Source organism: Arvicanthis niloticus, assembly GCF_011762505.2.
Source record: "Arvicanthis niloticus isolate mArvNil1 chromosome Y unlocalized genomic scaffold, mArvNil1.pat.X SUPER_Y_unloc_2, whole genome shotgun sequence".
Lineage (NCBI taxonomy): Eukaryota > Metazoa > Chordata > Mammalia > Rodentia > Muridae > Arvicanthis > Arvicanthis niloticus.
Genome location: NW_023044979.1, coordinates 5,662,807 through 5,683,003, shown reverse-complemented (window position 1 = coordinate 5,683,003; position 20,197 = coordinate 5,662,807). Strand labels below are relative to the sequence as shown.

Sequence of the window (20,197 nt, the reverse complement as noted above, 5' to 3'; positions counted from 1 at the left end):
ATCATGAAAGAATGTGTGCTAGAGTCTAAGCATGCCCCCTGTGACAAAGGACATATCTCCTCAGTCTTAAAAATGCCTCCAGAGTCCTAATCATGCTTTCTGCATCTCAGGACAGGTCCCCTGAGTCTTAAGCATGCCCCCTGTGACTCTGGACAGAGTTCTAAACAAGCTCCCTGTATCACAGGACATGCCCCCATGAGTCTTAAGCAGTCCCTCTGTGACTCAGGACATGCCCTCTATACTTTTTTTTGGGGGGGGGTTTCTTTTTTTTTCTTTTCAGGGCTTTTAATAGTCATATGCAGGTCTGATTCATTTCAGCTCCTTCACTGCGAAACCTGGGGGGTAGGGACTGCTTCAGTTTCTCTGCCTTCTCCTTGTCTGTGATGACCAGGGTGTAAAGGTACCTGCTGCAGCTGACCTTGAACTTCACGTTATCCTTGTTCTTCTTGATATTGACAGATTTGGCGTTTTTCTGCTGAGCTGTGAGCAAAAAGTCCTTGATTTCCTCAATTTTCTGAGGCATGGCGATGGGCTTTCAGGTCTGGCATCCTCATGGGCAAGAACGGAAGACCTTTTTTTTGGTTTTTCAAGATAGGGTTTCTTTGTGTAGCCCTTGCTGTCCTGGAACTCACTCTGTAGACCAGGATGGCCTCAAACTCAGAAATCCACCGGCCTCTGCCTCCTAAGTTTTTGGATTAAAGGGCTGTGCCACCACCACCCAGCTGGTCCTATTCATCTTTAATGCCTGAGATTCTCTCTTCCTGTCCTGTTTTCTGGCTGAACATTACCTGTGTAGTTGTCAGGGCACAGGCAATTTCAATGGCTTGCTCTCAGGGACTTAGCAAGTGCTTAAGTTGTTCCCTCCCTTATGCCGTCTATACTAGAGCATGCCCCCCTGTGTCTCAGGACACACCCTCTGAGTTTTAAGAACACCCACTGTGACTCAGGACATGCCCCCTCAATCTTAAACATGTCCTCTGTGGCTCAGGGTATGCCCCTGAGTCTTAAGTCTGACCCCTGTGACTCTGGACTGGCCTCTGAGTGCTAAACATGCACCCTGTGTCTCAGGACACAACCCCTGAGCCTTAAACACGCCCTCTGTGACTCAGGACACACCCACAGAGTCCTACTGGACATGTTTAGTATAATGAAGCCTTTGCACACCTCTGTCGTCTTCATCATTATGAAACTATTCATACTGGACAGTGATTACATACTGTGCTAAAGCCTTTACATCATGTTGTCCACTGAGATCCAACACAACTCAAACACAGGACAAGGCAAATGATAAGAATTTATTGTAATCAAGTCACTATTGATAAATCAAGGCCACAAAATTACACTCAGAAGCTTAGCTGCAAAACCCCGGCCTCAGCCCCACCCTGAACCAGAATGTTATATAGCATCCAAAAGTCAAAACCACAAAGTCCTGTGCCAAGTTTCAGTTACATTTTTCTCCCAATCACTTTTTTTCTATTTTTACTCTATGTCAAATGATACAGAATGTAAGTTCTATGGTCAACACTATCACAGCATTTGTTCTTTTGTGGTTAGAACCATGAATTATATTTTGAGGAATAAAACAGGAATAATAGAAATCATGGTTAGGGACAGTTGTTATGTTTTAGGTAATAAAACATGAATGATGGAAGCTGGTCAGATATTGTTAAGTACACAGGTCCCCTATGACCTGGGACTTGAATACTTAGTTTCAGTTCATTATTAAGTCGAGGTTAGTAACAAAAAGGCAGTCCTCAGGTCAAGTTTCTTTTGCTTCTTCCCAACATTTGTATGTTATAGGCATATTTGAATATGTAACAGAACACATTGAAGACATAACTTATAAATGTAATCAATGAGATAAAACCTTTTCACAATACAGTCATCTATGATCATAGAAGAACACATTCTGGAGAGAAATGCTCTGAATAAGCAATGTGGTAAAGCCTTTGCATGTGGCAGTCATCCTAGAAAACATGAGATAAAGTTATAATGCAAGAAAAACCCCATAAACGTGGTCAATGTGTTAAAGTTGTGTACTTTCTGATATCTTTATAGAAGACTAAACTCTTTAGTAAGTAATGAATCTATTAAAGAGTTTGTATATTACAATAGTCTTTGAGCACCTTCAATAATATCAAAAGTCATCTGTGACTACAAATAATTTGTAGTCACAAATGATCTTACCCAACACACATTGAGTTACTCAAGGTTATTCATTATGTAGAAAAAAACATTGACAAGCGTCAACCATCAGTTCAAACTTTACGATGTCTCTCTATTTTGTTTACACTGGTAAACTCATTTGTACATACGAAGGCCACTGATTTTTTCTTTCTTTCTTTTTTTTTTTTTTTAGTTAATCATGTATCCAAAACTTTGCTGAAAGTGTTTATCAGCTCTGGGAATTGTCTTTGGGAAGTTTTAGTTCACTTGTGCTTACTATCATATCATCTGCAGATTAAGATAACTTTACTTCCTCTTTAAATTTACAATTTAATGTTAAGTTATTTAACATTGTAAATTGCAATATAGGACTAGTTAACATTACATGGTAAATTGCAGTAAAGGACTAGTTAACATTAAATTGTAATTTCAATATAGGACTAGTTAACAGTAAAATTTTGGATAGTATTTTGAATAGATATGGAGAGAATGGATCACCTTCTCTTCTTTGTGAATTAGTGGAATTAATTAGACATTCTCTCCATAATTTAAAGTTGGCTATAGGTTTGCAATAAAGTGACATTATTATGTTCAGGTATGTTCCTTGCATCTTTAATCACTCCAAGAACTCTATCATGGAGTTGGATTAAATATTGTCAGAAAATTTTTCATCATCCAAGACATTACAACTTTTTTTCTTACCTTTAATCACATTATGATAAACCATCCCTGCATCTCTTGAACGAAGCCTGTTTCATTGAACATGGGCAATAGTCTTTTGACGTGGTTTCTATTTTATTGTATTTTTTCTGTTTTATTAAATATTTTTATATATTTGGTTTTAAGGAAAAATTGGTCTATAATTCCCGTTTATTTCTGAGTCTTTATATTGACTGGATATTTGAGTAACCATGGGTTCACAAAACAAATTGGCTAAAGTTTCTTCTTTTTCTATATTGTTGAATATTTGAGGAGTATTCTCATGAACTTCTTTTTGGAAGTCTGGTAGGATTCTACCCTAAAATTCATGGTCCTAGGCTCTATTTGTTGGCAGACATGTAATGACTTCTCCTTTTCTAGATGTTTAGGCAGTTTGAGTTGTTTATCTTAGTTTGATTTAACTTTGGTAAGAGGAACCTATTGAGGAAATTTTCCATTATTTTTAGAAATTCCAGTTAGATGGAGTTGAAGCTTTTTAAAACTATGCCATTACTATTCTTTAGATTTCTTCATTGTCTGTTATTTTTCCCCATTTTCATTTTAGATTTCATTAATTTGGATATTCTTCATCTTTTAATAAGGGTTTGACTATCTTATCTAATAAAAGGCTCAAAGGACCAATTCCATGTTTCATTAATTCTTTGCATTCTTCTTTTTCTATTTTGTTGATTTCAACCACCAACTTGATAGTTTACTGATGTCTAATCCTTTTTTTGTCATTGCTCTCTTGTTTCTGTTCTAGAATTTAAAGCATGCTGTTGAATTGCCAGTGTGAGAGCTCTCCACATTTTTCATGTAGGGATTTTGTGTTATGAACCTTCATCTTAGAACCAGTTTCATTTTATTTGTATTCTGTAAAATTGTGCATGTTTCATATTCATTTGTATTGAATTCTAGAAAGTCTCTAATGTCTTCCTCTATGATTGTTTTAAGCTATTTTTCTTTCATAGTGAGGTGTTCAGCTTCCATGAGTTTGTAAGCTTTGTGTTCTTTCTGGTTTTGTTGATATCCAGCTGTAATCCATGGTGATCTGATAGGATTCATGTGGTTATTTCAATTTGCTTGTATGTATTGAGGTTGGCAGTGTGTCTGAATATGTGTTCTGTTTACAAGTAAGTTTAATGAGGTGCTGAGCAGAAGGCATATTCTCAGTAGAATGTTCTGTAAGTATCAGCTGGACTCATGTTCATGTTGTCAGTTAGCTGGAATATTTCTCTTTTTTCGGGGGGAGGTGTCTGGAGAATTTGTCCACTGGTGAGAATGGGGTATTTAAATCTTGTAATATAAGTGTATGAGTGTTACGTGATTTTAGTTTTAAAACATTTTTTTTTGTTTTTCAAGACAGGGTTCCTCAGTGTAGCCCTGGCTGTCCTGGAACTCACTCTGTAGACCAGGTTGGCCTCCAACTCAGAAATCTGCCTGCCTCTGCCTCCCAAGTGCTGGGATTAAAGGCATGCACCATCAATTATTGGTTATCAATGAGTATTGATAGTTAAGTCTTTCTTCTGACTCTTCAAGATGAAACATTTCACCCTACAATAATATATATATATATATATATATATATATATATATATATATATTCATTCTTCTGAGAAACTTATGTTACCTTCTACAAAATTCACCATATTATATGTCACAAATCCTCAACAGATGCAAGAATACTGAAATATTCTCATGCATCCTATCAAATCACTAGACTAATTTAGACTTCAGTAATAACAAAATCATCAGAAAGGCACATACTGAACAACTTTCTACACAATGATAACTTGATCAGGCAAGAAATAAGAAATAAAAGACTAGACTCTAGAATTCAATGAGAATGAAGACACAGCATACCCAAACTTATGGGACACAGTGAAAACAGTGGTAAGAGAAAAATTCATAGCACTAAGTGCCCTCATAAACATACCAGAGAGGTCTTACACAAGCAACTTCACAGCCCACTAGAAAGCTTTAGAACAAACAGAAGCAAACACACCTAAGACACATAGATACCAAGAAATAATCAAACTCAGGGCAGAAGTGGGTCCCATGTTCTAGAGGGTGTCCCACGATGATCTCCAGCCCAGCTCAGGACAGGGTGCGAGCAGGGAAGGGAGATTGCCTGCCTCCATTGCTGCCTCTGCTGAGTTTCCACTATTGCAGCCCAGTCACTCCCAGGTGCTGCACCTGCCTCCATGCTCAGTTGGCCCCAGCTGAGCCAGAGGCAGCTTTGTTTTCCAGGCAGATTTTGGGAGAGCAAATCTCTTCCCAAGTGTTATAGCTCTTTCTACACAAACTGTCAGACACGAGGATGATCTCATACACTTTACTTCCCCTCAATAGAGCCCTTATATACAGTTTTTGGGTGGGTTAGGGTCAGTCAGCAGATAACATCTATTGACTTGGTCTGAGAGCTTGGAGATATCTCATCTATATGGGGGAGAGCCTAGGGCACTGTTCCTCATGACTGGTGGCCATAGACCTCTCTGTGGGCTCTGGAGGGCTGAAGCTAAATAAAAAGAACCAGTGTCTGGGAGCAGAGCAGAACACCTGCCTTACAATAAAGGTCTGGTTTACAAGGCCTATGCTCTACCAGGCACCCAGCTGCTTCCCACTGCCCACCTCCTCACAGGCAAAAATAAAACAAAGAGGACAATACTCAGACTCAACAATACCAAGAGCTGGTTCTCTGACAAAATCAATAAGATAAAGTCCTTAGCCAGACTAACCAGAGGGCACACAGACAGTATCCAAATTAACAAGATTAGAAATGAAAAGGGAGAAGATACAAGAGAAACTGAGGAAATTTTTAAAAAATCATTAGTTCTTTCTCTAAAAAATCTAGATGAAATGTGTAGCCAGAGAAAAGGATAATTATTTAGACAGAAACCATGAACTCAAATTAAATCAATATCTGGTAAATTATCTAAACTGTAGTATAACCCCTTAGGAAATCAAAGCAGGCATTATAAACCTCCTGTCCAAGAGAAGGCAAGGACTAGGTAGTATTAGTGCAGAGTTCTACCAGACCTTCAAAGAAGAGCTAAGACAAATACACCTTTGAATATTCCACAAAATAGAAACAGAAGGAATGCTACCAAATTCATTCTACATATATTTGTTTTAAAAGTCAATTATTGAGTTCAAATGCAACACTGCTATACTCTCTTGTCAGTTCTCATTCCCCTTCGATCCCAAGTCATTAAGAATTTCTTTCCGGGTTGGAGAGATGGCTCAGTGTTTAAGAACATTGAGTGCTCTTCCAGAGGTCCTGAGTTCAATTCCCAGCAACAACATGGTGGCTTACAACCATCTGTAATAGGATCCAATGCCCTTATCTGGTGTGTCTGAAGGCAGCAACAGTGTACTCATACATAAACTACATAAACTTTTTTTTAAAAGAATTTTCTATTTTTAAAACTCCCGCTGATTATTTATTTCTGTTCATAGAAATGTTGCCTGTAGCAGGGGCTTGCCTGTGTGATTGAAAATTGCTTTGAGCACCCAATCCTTTCTCTGCTGCTCAGTGCTGCAAAGAAAATTGTTTGGAGCCTTTGGCAGGTGTTTATTGAGAATCATAGATTTGAATATTGGAGCAAGGCTCTACCATCAACTCTATCCAAATATCTTCCCTTGAAAAGAAATATCTTGGCCTGCTATTCCATCTTAGTAGGAATTGAACATGTCGTGCCAGGGAAATGTTAGTTATCCCCAAAATGACACACACAGGAGCCGATCTGATGCAACTCCCAGCAGGGTCTTTATTCTATTTGAGCTAGCTTGCCCCCATCCCCAATGGATCAGCATCAGCCAAGACTATTTTGGTGATGGTGGAACCCCATATGTTTATGGGGAATGGATTTATTGTAAGCAGCAAGTGGAGAATTGTAGGAGGAGCTAAGGTGTGAGGAGTAAGGAGAAGAAGAGAAGGAGCTAGGGGAGGGGGACATGAGAGAGGGTAAACATAGAAGCAGAAGTGTGTGTGCCTCTAGCAGCCAAACGTAGTTGATATATCTAGATTGGGTATTGGGTTACCCCTCTGTTTGTATAGGCATCTTCTTATTGAGCATTACCAAACTTAGAGAGCCTTTGGATAACCTAAGCATTATAGTCTCATTTGACTGAGCCCACATAGATGGCAGGATGGTCTGGGTTCAGCCAAGCATGGTGGCATCTCATGGGTGGCAGGGCTGGTGGTTCTGACCACCTTAGCAGACTGCTCCAGCTGAGCAGTGGTGTACAGCCACTGCCATTACTGGCCACAGGCCTAGGCTAGTCAAGAACATGGCAGGGGATTAAGAAAATTCTGATTTAATGCTGCCATTTTAAATGTCTCTTGCAACAGGTAAGATGAGTGCAAGCATCTAATTGGAAAGCTGCTGTGACCTTTAACATACTTGGCTTGTGCTGGGAGTCACATCATAAACTTTAGGTCACCACCCCTCTGCATTATTGGTGGTTAGGCATGGTCTTGTAACCTGAGGTGCAGGTTTGTTAGGGGAATAACCTGGAGACCCTTGTATTGTTGAGGATGTAACTTGAAAACTCTAGTCTTGTTTGGAATTCCCTAGAGAGTGGAGCTAGGGTTGGGTTTTGCTGGGAAGGGCGCAACTTGAAAACTAATGCTAGGTAACTGAGTTGCCCAGAAGCCTAGTTTCTATTCCTGTACAATGCACCTGGTATTATACATGCACCTAGGACTTCCTGGTACAGGCCCTATCATCAAGTGACTAAGGAAGAAATAACTAGATCCTGCTTTACTAAGTGTTCTGCCTGTTATGCAGACCCCATCCAAAAGTGAACAACTGCAGCATGAAAACATGTTTCTGGGCCAATCCTGAAAGACACCAGTAAAGGGAAATCACCACAGTTCAGAGCTTCATGCAGTAGTCATGCTCATGCATTTGTTTGGAAATGTGTGATTATTCACTCAATCATCAGCTATAAACAGTGGGATGGCTTAACTGTCAGAGACTTGGAGACAGAACGATTAGAATAGTGTTGAGAGAGACATAAAAGGAAGAAGTATGTGGATAGATCTCTCACAATGGTCAAAGAAGCAGGGCAGTGGTGGCACACATCTTTAATCCCAGTACTTGGAAGGCAGAGGCAGGGGGATGACAGTGATAGAATAATGTTCAATAATCAATGCTGATCAATAACCAATAATCAATAAACAGTATTCAATAATTATCAATATGGAGGCAGAGGCAGGGGAGGTTGGTGATGGAATAACGATCAATAGTCAATGCTGATCAATAATCAATAATCAGTAATCCATAATTATTAATACTAATTGATAACCAAAAATGATCAATAACTGATGATGCACACTTTTAATCCCAGCATTCGGGAGGCAGAGGCAGGTGGATGACGGCCATGGAAGAACAATCAATCATCATGTTATTCAATAATCAATAGTAATCAATGGCCAATAATCAATACTAGTCAATAACCAAAAGTGATCAATAGTCATGATAATCAGTAATCGATAGTGTACCATGTAAATGCTGATCAAAAGCAAAGTTCTGCTGAGCAATCATTCAGTAACCAAGTAGTTGAGGTGATCTATTCTGTGGGAAGTCAGCTGTGTCCTCAGCTATATCTGTCATTTTCCAATGGGACCATGAACATCGTGGCCATGGTGGACACAGTGGGGTTTATTCATGGATACAACAGTAGAGTCGTCCTCTCACCAAGCCTGACATGGCCACATCTGCTGGTGATTTCCAGATCTACCAGCAGTAGAGACCAACACTGAGCCCTAGATATGGAACTATATCCTGGGTTGACCAGCCAGTGACTTGGTGGCAGGTTGACTACATCGGATCATTGCTCTTTGGACAAAGGACAAAGCTTTCTTCTTCCTGGAATAGATACATATTCTGCTTATGATTTTGATTTTCATGCACATATTGCTTCTGCCAAATCCACAATCCATGGACATACTGTGTGCCTCTTTCACCACAATGGCATTCCACACAGTATTGCTTCTGACCAAGGAACTCATTTTACAGCAGAGAAGTGAGACAGTGGGCCAATGATCATGGATTCTAATGGTATTACTTACTATTAATACCATAGTCCTTGGTACCATAAAGGTGCTGAACTGATAGAAAAATAGAATGACCTTTAGAAGACACTTTTACACAGCCAATTATGGGACATCCACCTGCGGAGCTGGGCAGGGTCCTAGGCTGTATGTATTTTGAATCAGCTTCTAATATTTGGTACAGTTCCTCTCACAGCCAAGATCCATGGTTTCAGGAATCAAGGCTGTTGGAAACCTGTGTGAAGGTCACAGTCCCCCAAATCTGAGTGAAACTCAGCTCAAAATGGAGGACTCCCTTTATCAGAAGGGCTTCAATTTCTTTCTTTTGTTTATTATTTATTTATTTATTTTTTATAGGGCTTCCATTTCTTTCTGTTACTTATTTATTTATATATTTATATATTTATTTTTTATGAATTCCATTTCTTTTATTTATTTATTTATTTATTTATTTATTATTTTTTATTTAGGACTTCCATTCCTTTCTTTTATTATTTATTTATGTATTTATTTTTATTAGGGTTTCCATTTCTTTTATTTATTTATTTATTTATTTATTTATTTATTTAATTTTTTAGGGCTTCCATTTCTCTGCCTCAATGTATCTAGACATTGTCCCTGAACACGGGTGGATGTACTTATCAAAAGATTGTCCCTGTGTGACCTACTTAAACTCAGCACACAAGTCCCATTCTGGCTTCCCTGCCCACGTGATACTTAGATATACTATTATGACCAATTAATCCTTTCCACCTGTACCCATAAACGCCCTCATATACCTTATTTCTGGAAAATAAATTAGAATTGACTCACTGTGCTGGTCTCCAGAGTTAATTTTATAATACAGCCATCTCAAGCCAGATTGCCATGGCTGTTCCCTTTGTCCTCACTGGTTGGTGGCTAACAACCACCCAAGAATAAAGAAGACCCACACCAAAGCTGCCACCCTTAGTGGCCCAGTAGGAAAAATGTCAGTGTGTTTTGAATTCCTGTGTTTAGCCTTTCCCATTCTTCAGGTTTCTCACAAATTCTCCTGTCTTTCCATGAATCCATCACTGGTGATGCTGTGACAAGATGAATATGTGGGGGCTGGCACTGCAGTCACCTTTGAGAGGATATCTGTCCTTTTTGGTGTTTGTACAATGGACCCTTTTTACATTGTTAAACTGACCAAAGGGGTTATATATAAAGAGCAGCAGTTATGGTGCCTCAGAGAAGAGTCCTTTTAAGGGGACAAAATAAAAGAGATGACAAAGATTCTTCAAATAAGACAGTCATGGAAGGCAGCACACATGGAAGGATTCTGTTATGTGAGTCGGGTAACATCCACAATACACAAAAGCCAGACTGTTAGGACCATTATAATTTCTATTCAGGACTTAGTTAAGAATATAATTAGTGTGGGGAGCAGCTCTGGATGGGTTCCACCAGAATCTCCAGCTTGGATGAGGACAGGTCTCTGTAGATGCCTCTGCCTGCAGGGGGTACAGGGTGGAGTGCCAGCAGGGAAGGTCTACTGCTGCCTCTGTCACAGCCTCCCACCAAGTCTCTGCAGTGGAGAGGGGAGAATCCTGAAGGCGTTTTGGGAGAGCTGGCATCTTCTGAATTGTCACAGCTCTTTGCTAAGCCAGGAGGTGCCAGCCAGATAGCGAGGAAGAGAAGGGATGTCTAGCCCAGTGTTAACAGCTCTTGCTGAGCCAATGAGGTGCCCGTGAGACACTGCCAGCTGGCTGGTGAAGAGGGGAGGATCCATGACAGAAGCTCTCAGACAACGGGATGATTCTTTCATGCACTTTACTTCTGAATTAGGCTCAATATATACAGTTTGGTGTGGGTTAAGGTTTTGGCAGCAGGTAACCCCTACTGGCTCAGTCTGAGAGCTTGGGGATGCCTCATCTGCATGTGGGGAGAGCCTGAGCCAATATTTCCATGTGACCAATGGCCATAAACCTCTCTCTGTAAAGGGCTGAAGCTGAGAGAGCCAGGGGCACAGGAAGAAATCTGACTGCTTTCCATCCCAGGGGGTTCTCTGGGGTTCAAAGCTTATTCAACCAGGCACCCAGCTGTCTCTCATAGCTCAGTGCCCCACAAATTAGGGCAATATTATGCTTATTCTAGAAAGAAAATAGTCAAGAGTCCCACCTAAAAACCAATGTCATGCTTTGTATTGGGTGTTAGAAGACTGATATTTTTGACATTTTTGTAAGGCCAGTAGTTTGGTGAAAAAAATTGAGGAATTTTGGACAACCTCTTATAAGTTTAGATTCAACCACTGATTGTCTTGTATTACAATCGTGTGTAATATATGAAGAATGAAATTTTGAGGAAATACTCCTAGCATCATTTTTAACATGGGTTATGTTTTATAAGGTGAAATGTGCATCTATTATGAGTTGGACAATATTCCATAGCCCTTCACAAAAGGATATAACTTGACCCAGCTGTTTGCTTCATCAGAACTTGCATGAAGAGCCTGTACCTGCTGCTCCTACATCACATTTAAATCAGGGAGCAGGAATGGTTAGTGTAGTGAAGGACACAGTCTATTAGTGAGAAGTACTTTTTGATAGTGAGATGGTGTTCTATATTTGATAAATATTGATTGCTGTTGATTATTGATTACTATCGATTATTGATTAGCATTGACTATTGATCAGCATCAATTATTGATTATTGATTGGTGTTGATTATTGATTACCATTGATTTAGACTTGGCCTCAGTATTTAAAAAGGCTGTTCAGTTTTCCTCAGCTGTATGTAGACCCTGGCATGCTGAAGTAAGCAAAGGGCTTTCCATTCATCTGGGATATTGAGATACATCTATATATGACAAAGAGAATCAAGAGTGAGAATTTATTTTCTACATAACATTTCACAAGATCAAACATAAGTTTTGAGGACTTTTGTACCTTGAATTACTAAAGAGACCCACTGCAGTTTGAAAGTGATCATCCTTTACACATGCCTGCTTAGGCTTAAGATTACACATTTAGCAAAATCAACTTCTGTTAAGGTCTGTTGAAATTTCATGTCTAGGTTATCCCTTGATCTTCTGAAGAATCTCTGTATCTTCAAGATTTTCTTTGTACTATTTTACCTCTTAGTGAACATTACTCAATATCCTTGCTTGGGCTGAGTATGACTTCCCTTAAGTATGACTTCTAATGGAATCATCCTGTGTTTTGACTCTCCTCAATGTAGACTGGATACAGGATATGATTGAACTTAGATGACAGCCAGTTTGTCATAAATGTTGATCTGAAGACAGATGCTTTAATCCCATAGGTATTTCCCAAAACTTTTATGATCTAAGTGCCTTAAATAACTCATTTATTTCTTCAGAACTTCCAAAGGCTTTATATGCTTTCTTTTCCAAAGGCTTTTGTATGCTTTCTTTTTCTTTATTGAAATCATTTACATCTTTAGATCATTCTAACATTTTATAAATGTTAATACCATAGCATACAATAGGGTTAACAAAAAAAATTTACAATCTATTGTGAGAATATTTATTCAGGGGTGGGAAAGAAGCAAATTATTCTCTCTTTCTAAGTTCTCAGTGGCACCACATTTCAAAATTATCATAATTCACCCTAGGATAATGGTGAACTAATTGGTTTTACATACAGAAAATTGACAAAGTATTTCTTATGAGACTGTAGACATCCTGCAATCAGTCACATTAAAAATACTTTACTCAGTACATCTGGAGACAAATTTACATTACATTAATAGTTATTCCCCTTCCAAGTTGTACAAATACTGGACAGGCATGTCATGGTTTTTTGTTTTGTTTTTTGATCGAGGTTTAGTAACAGTTAAAAAGCCCTGCTGTGATTATTTTACTTCAACAAAGCTGAAGGTATGAAAATGGTTGTGGTTTAATTTAGAAGATAAGATAAGCCCTGTGCTGGATCTGCCTATCTTTGTATATTTATCTATTTTTAAAGAGGTTTTAATAGATATAAATATCTTTTAATTTATTAACATGTTTATGCCTGCATAAAATTTAAAATATGTATATATCATAATAAAGTCATAGATGTCTTAGTCTTGTATCAGTGAGGACAATGTCCAGTATTAATAACATCTTCTGGTCTAGGAGTAGTAAACTCTTTAAAACATGTTACCTATTCCAAGGAAAGATTCAGACCCATATTATCATTTTATATTTATTGTACCTGTGTGGATATATTGAGTAAATATATTTTTGTCCTTTCATATCAATATTTAAGTTTATTTTCATTAGGAATAAAATGAACTAGGGTCAACTTAACAAGTTTAATTTCCTTTTGAAGTGAGTAATCCTTTATTAATCTTGCTCTTTTGAGATGTTCAGATCCACCTTTAATCTGGGCTATAGATTCTTTGACAACCCTGTCCCCTCCCCCCTCCTCTCTCTCCATGTGGTCATGGCCTCTGCTTCTCTGCCCTCTTATCCTTCCACCTTCTTCTCCCACCTTTGCCCTATCTCCTGAATAAATCTCCTCCCCCTTGGAACCGTGTGGTCTGGAGTGGTCTGTTCTGAATTGTGCTCGGACTTCTAACAACTAACAAGTACATTATTAATTGTGGGTTATGAGACCTGAGTTTTTATGACTGTAGTTTCCAGCAGCTTATGTCTAGAGAGTGCTTGACTATGAAGATAGGGGCATTCTGAGGCTTCTAGCAGCTCAGGTCTGAAGAGTGTTTGACCATGAAGATGGAAGCTTTGGTCTCTTGGCTGTCTCTTTGATGATCTGGTGCAGACTGCTCAGTCTCTTGGCTGTTGCATTGACTACGTGCTTTCTAACTGTGTCCGTGTGTGGAAACCAAACACACCTTTTACGGGGGTCCATCAACCAGCTTTTGTCTCACTGCCCTGAGTATTAGAAAACCTCAATACTTTGAAAAAAAGCTTGAGAAAATCATTCTTTAGGAAATTATTCTCGTGTGTACGTGAGAGCCTGGCCCCATTCACATGTTCCTGTCGTTCATGGTCGGTGTCGATGTTGGGGTGAACGAACACAGATTTCTGGATCTGGGTCCCGGCACTTAGTCGGTCAGCTTTTTAGTTCTTCTGCACCCACACCACCAGGGCGACGTCTACAACACCTCACTGGCTGTCTCACTCAGCGCCACACGCAGCAAGGGGCAAGGCCAGCTCTCCTGCTCTCCTGCCCTCGGGGGCACAGCAAGGGGCGAGGCCAGCTGCCCTGCTCTCCTGCCCTCGGGGCGGCTCACCCACACCTTCCCCACTAGGGCGGCTCCATTGTGCTTCCCAGGTGATGTGCAGGGTCCCCCGTGCTGAGTGCGACAGCGAGGAAGGGGTGGGATTGGTTCTCAGGCTCTCACAACACTGGCAACATTTCACACTTCTGTCCATTAAAATGCCTTTGATTTCAGACATACATTGAACATAGTTTCAGCAGTTATGTAAACTATAAGGCATGATATACACTAATAATAATGAAATGATAATGAATGCCATATTCTGTGAATTTCTGATGTGTTTGAAGACTATGTATCTATATAAAGTAAATCTTGACTACTCTTAGTTATTTGTATTTGAATAATACTGAAAATACTTTAAAAAATAATTTATTATAATTAAATCATATATTATATATTTATATATATTTATATATTTATATATATTTATATATATTTATATATATTTATATAATATATAAATATGTTATATATAAATAATTTATATAAATTAAATTTATTTATATAAATAAATAATTATATACATATGAATAAATTTATATATATTTATATAATATATAAATATATTATATATAAATAAATATATATATATATTTATATTATATACTATAATTAAATGAGAATCTAATATAACTATGAGTTTACCGTCTGGCCCTTAACTTGCATTACTTAGACATCCTAACAGTTTGTAATAGCAGCTATAGAGAATTGGGTCAAACCTTTGTATTATCAAATGGGTTGCAAAGGTACAATGCCTATCTACAAGTAAAAATATTAATTTCAAATTTTGTAGCAAAATACAAAGATTTGTGCTAATGGAAACCTTAAATCTGTATCAATGTATAAATTCTGTGCCAGTGTAAGAAATTATAAGTTCAGTTTGGCATCGATTAACAAAGATTTCTGTCATTATAAGATTATGACTATACAGTGCTTTGTTGAAGAATAAATTTAGTAATCTATCCTATCTATTTCCTCCCTGTTCAAAATTATGATCATTTGGAAGACGGGTGACAATTTTATTTTTGGTTTTATGAGACAGAGTTTCTCTGTGTAGCCTTGGATGTCCTGGAACTCATTATGTAGACCAGGCTGGCCTCAAACTCAGAAATCCTCCTGCCTCTGTCTCCCAAGTGCTGGGATAAAAGGTGTGTGCCATCAATTATTGATCATTATTGGTTATCAATTGGTATTGGTGATTATTGATTACCATCTATTGATTATTGATTGGCATTGATTATTGATCGTTATTGCATCACCATCATCCCCCTGCCTCTGCCTCCCGAGTGCTGGGATTAAAGGCGTGTGCCACCACTACCCGGTGACAAAATTTTTTAAAGAGGTAAGGAGGGATAGGAAAATTAGAAAAATCGGTTTGACTTAACAAAGTAGCTTTTGCATCTGTCATCCAGTTTCTCTTATGCTTAGAGGGCTCAGTGCTTGACTGAAGTTCTGACTGGCTCTGTCTGGATGAACCAAGTCTGTCTGGCATTAGCAGCTACTCCTGATGGTGTTTTGGGAGGCAGATAGTTGGAACAGCAGGTCACTTCAGTGTTGCTTCAGATGAATCTTGTCAGAGCTGCCCATTGTGTAATATGTGAATCTTACAACCAAAATTTTAGTATTATTAAGATATTTGCATAGATTGTTCAAGGTGCACAGATCACTTAAAGATGAATTTTTTGTTCCTTGTTTGAGCAGATGAAAGACGACTGTCCTTTCACGAGTTAATCTGATCAATAACCAAACGTAATAAATCCTTATTCATGCCATGTGAAAGATGTCGTGATGAATCTTAAAGATTCCATAACCAACAAGATTAATTGTCTGATTTTAGCTGAAATTTTGGCTAGAGATACTTTTATGTCTACGCATGTTTCGAGGTTGTTTCCCTGTGGAAGGATCAGCAATTTATGTTGCCTGTCCTGTTTGGTCTTGAATTTTTCTTTTTCATCTGTAGCCAAGATCTTCAGGGGGCTTCCACTATCATATCTGGTCCATATTAGTTTGGAAGGGGTCCAGATACTTTTTGTGTTGACACAAAAACAGAGCCTCTCTCCTAGAATAGAAAATAGAAAATAAAAAACTAAAAGTACAGTAAAATATAAAATAATATAAAATATAACATTAAATATAAAATATAATAAATTATATATGATATAATATGAATATAAATATAAACTATAAAATATAAAATTAATAAATATTAAATAAAATAAAATATAAAATAAAAATTAAAATATACAATAAAATATAAAATGTAAAATATACAACATAAACATAAAATATAAAATAAAAATAAAATATATCATATATAAAATATAAGATAGAAAATAATAAAAGTAAAATATAAAATTAAATATAAAATATGAAAGAAAATTATAAAGATAAAATATAATGTAAATGTGCCTGCTGTACTCTGAATTCTGTCCCAGAGGATTACTGTTGTCATTAATACCACCAAACTTATAATCACCTTCATTTTGGTAATCAAAACAACTCAAAGCAATTAAAGCAATTACCATTATCCACTGAGACAGTACTCCTCCACTATCTCCTGCCTTGTTCTTATATGAGATCAAGTCCTAAGTTTGTTTATTCATCTTTGCATACTTAAATTCCTCCTCCTATGGAGATTAATATCTATGTGGATAGATTATCCCCTTTCTCTTTATATAACTCTAATTAACATCCTTTCCTGTGTATTTAACTGTAATTAAATTCCCTTCTATATTTCTGCGTGAGCCTATTTCTAAACTCAAATGCATCATATCCCGGTCTAAGCTCTCCCACCTCTGTCTCCCTGCCCAGCCATTGGTCACTGACAATTTTATTTTCTAATCAGAACCAACCGGGGTCAGGGACCCTCAGCCTAGACACACGCAGGCCCCGTGTGATTTCATGAGCTGAATTAACATGAAGAGCATCAGAACCGATCCACAACAGTTCAAGATACAAAAAAAAAAAAAAAAAAAAAAAAAACCAATAAATTTAATCCAGCATATAAACAAACTTGAAAACAATCACATGGTCATCTCATTAGATGCAGAAAGGGCCTTTGATGATATCGAACACCCCTACAGGATAAAAGTCTTGGAAAAATTAAGCATACAAGGTCCATACCAAAATATAACAGAGGCGATTTGCAGCAAGCCTACGGCCAACATCGAACTAAATAAAAAGAATCTAAAAGCAATTCCACTAAAACTAGGGAACAAGACGAGGGAGTCCTTTCTCTCCACACTTACTCAGTTTAGAACTTGAAATTCTCTAGAGCAGTAAGACCACTGAAGGAGATACAAATTGGGAAGCAGCGAGTCAAAGTATCTTTATTTGATGATGATGTGACTGGATGCATAAGTTACCTGAAAAATTACACTGGGAAATTCCAACAGCTGATAATTACTTTCAGCATAGAGGCTATAATGGATACGGTAATCAATCGTAAAAAATATGGTGAAATGAATACCATAATAAATAATATATATAATATGGTGGATGTCATGCAGGAGGAGCTGCAGTGGGCAGATGAGCTTCCTGGAGAAGGCCGACTCTCTTGGGCTGTATATCCTGCAGAATAAAATGAAGATGGACTTTCATAAAACAGCCTTGTTTGCATGAATTAATGATTTGATAAAATTCCTAATTTGATTTAAATACTTTTAGGAAGTTAGAATAATTGACAGAAAGTTTAAGGAGATGATTTAAATTTCTGGCTAGAACGATATAACAAAGTGAGAATTAAGAGCAGAACGCGCCCCTTCCCTTGTAGAATAGCGAAGGCTGCATGGGGTAGGAGAGGAGGACAGTGTGTCTTCATTCATTACAAGCACATAACTGTACTTGGAAGAGAAAAATGGGCTTGGAACGTGTTAATAATCAAAGGAAACAAACATTCATTCTAGGTTGGGTCTGAGTTCCTGGATCTTGTGATCTGTGGATGTGGCCGTACATTTTACTGTGCACCGTGAAAAGGCAAGGTTATGAATACAGAGTAAATAATTCTGTCATGAGGGCTTTTTATACATTGATACAGATTTAAGGTTTCCATTAGTTTATCCCCAGATGAAAACATTGTATCCTGCAGGGGAGGTCCCTGAGCAGGGAGGTAAACAACTAAAAAGGCAGCTTCAAGATTCACACGGTCCCTCCCTGCCAGAGCAAACAGCCCAGAGGCTGAGACGTTAGTATTCTATCATAATTATATTAATTATATGTTATAATATAATTGTATATATAATTAATAAACATAAATGATATATTTATAACTATATTAGTAGATATATCATATTAATAAATATAAATATTAATAAATTAATGAACATAAATATAAAATAATTATATATTGTAATATATTAATATATAATCAATATGTTATATATTAATTATTAGCAGCGTTTATCACAGTGTGATGGACACCAGGGCTCCCGTGTCTGTCACGTCTTGGTATGTGTGCCCTTCGCCAGCCCGACACTATATTTGTTATATATATATATATATATATATATATATATATATATATATATATATATGTTTGTTTTATATACTTATATATTATAGATTATGTATCACACGTCCCGGTGTGTGTGCTCCATCGCCAGCCCAACGCCTGAGCGTTGTGAAGGCTGGAAGTGCGTGATCGTGCGCAGCTCTGGCATCCAGACCATCCTGACGGAGCTGCTGGGAGAGAAATCACAACAGATCCACAGCCTGCAGAGACCCCGGCTCCGGGACCCCGCCTTGCATCCTGGGAATCTGCGTCCCCAGGTCTGTGGGAAGAGCTCGTGTCTGGAGAACATCCAGATGCCTGAACAACCCTCTACTCTTTAGCTCCAGGTCTTCTGCTATTCTACAAGGCTAAAGAGCTGCAGGCCTTGACTCCTGAGACCACCCCAGAGGCACAGGGAAAATGCTGCCTTGGAGGGTGGGACTTAGTGTGTGTACACCCAAGGTTAAATGACAACTTGTGATTCCAAGATTGAAATTGAAATGTGAATCTAGAGTTATATAGATTTGTTCCTTTTTACACTTTCTCTTTATTATATATGTGATTTTATGTGTATGTAGACAGCTATGTGCCATAAAATGTGTAAAAGTCAGAGGACAACTTTGAAAGTGTATTTCAAAGAAAAGGAAGTGTTTTGAGACCACTGGTCAATAGAATAGAGCCCAAGGAACCCTGATAACAAATACTTAGTGCCTAAATTGTGAGTTTACAGTTCAAGATTAACCCTTTATATATCTATTTCTGTCTTTGATGAGGTCAAAGATTATTTCATATTTGTCCAGCTGGTCTCCAGAGTTTATTACCACCCTGAAGGCACTTTTGAATGTGAGTTTGAGATACACCCTAGACACTTCTGCAGAGAGCCTATTTCCTTGACCCTAGCTATCATACTGGGACTTGGAGTGGCCGCAGGTGTGAGAACAGGTACTGCTATACTAATACAGACACCCTGTTATTTCCAATAGCTAAGAGCTGCCATTGATAAAGATTTGAGAGCCTTAGAACAATCAGTACTTCCCTCTCAGAGATTGTTCTACAGAACAGAAGAAAATTAGACTTGCTGTTTCTTAAAGATGGAGGACTGTATGCAGAACCTCAAAGAAGATTGTTGTTTTTATGCTGATCACACCGGGGTAGTCCGAGACTCAATGAGGAGACTTAGAGAAAAGTTAGATAAAAGACAGAAAGAAAGAAGGACTCAACAAGGTCAGTTTGTGTCCTGGTTTACCCACTCTCCTTGGATGATGACCCTACTCTCTGCTGTGGCCGGTCCCTTGATAATAATTATTTTTGGTTTTAGGTCCATGTGTGATAAATAGATTGCTAGCTTTTGTTGGAACTAAAGTAGATATTGTTCAATTAATGGTATTAAGAAAAAGAGATGAGATTATAAGAGACAAGATAGAAGATACTGATCTTTAACTTTAAGATTAAAGTTACTTAAAACAAAAGGAGTAGGGAATGTGAGGACAAAATTTGAAAGCAGCATTGTAACAATAACAAAAATTCATGGTCGGCAAAGACCACCAACAATTTGTTAAATATAGTCATAA

General features: G+C 37.9%; 1 pseudogene; it reads right to left on the bottom strand.

The window, feature by feature from the left end:
- Nucleotides 1-270: 270 nt before the first annotated feature.
- Nucleotides 271-523, bottom strand: LOC117696016 (large ribosomal subunit protein eL38 pseudogene; annotated as a pseudogene).
- Between the last annotated feature and the right edge of the window lie 19,674 nt (nucleotides 524-20,197).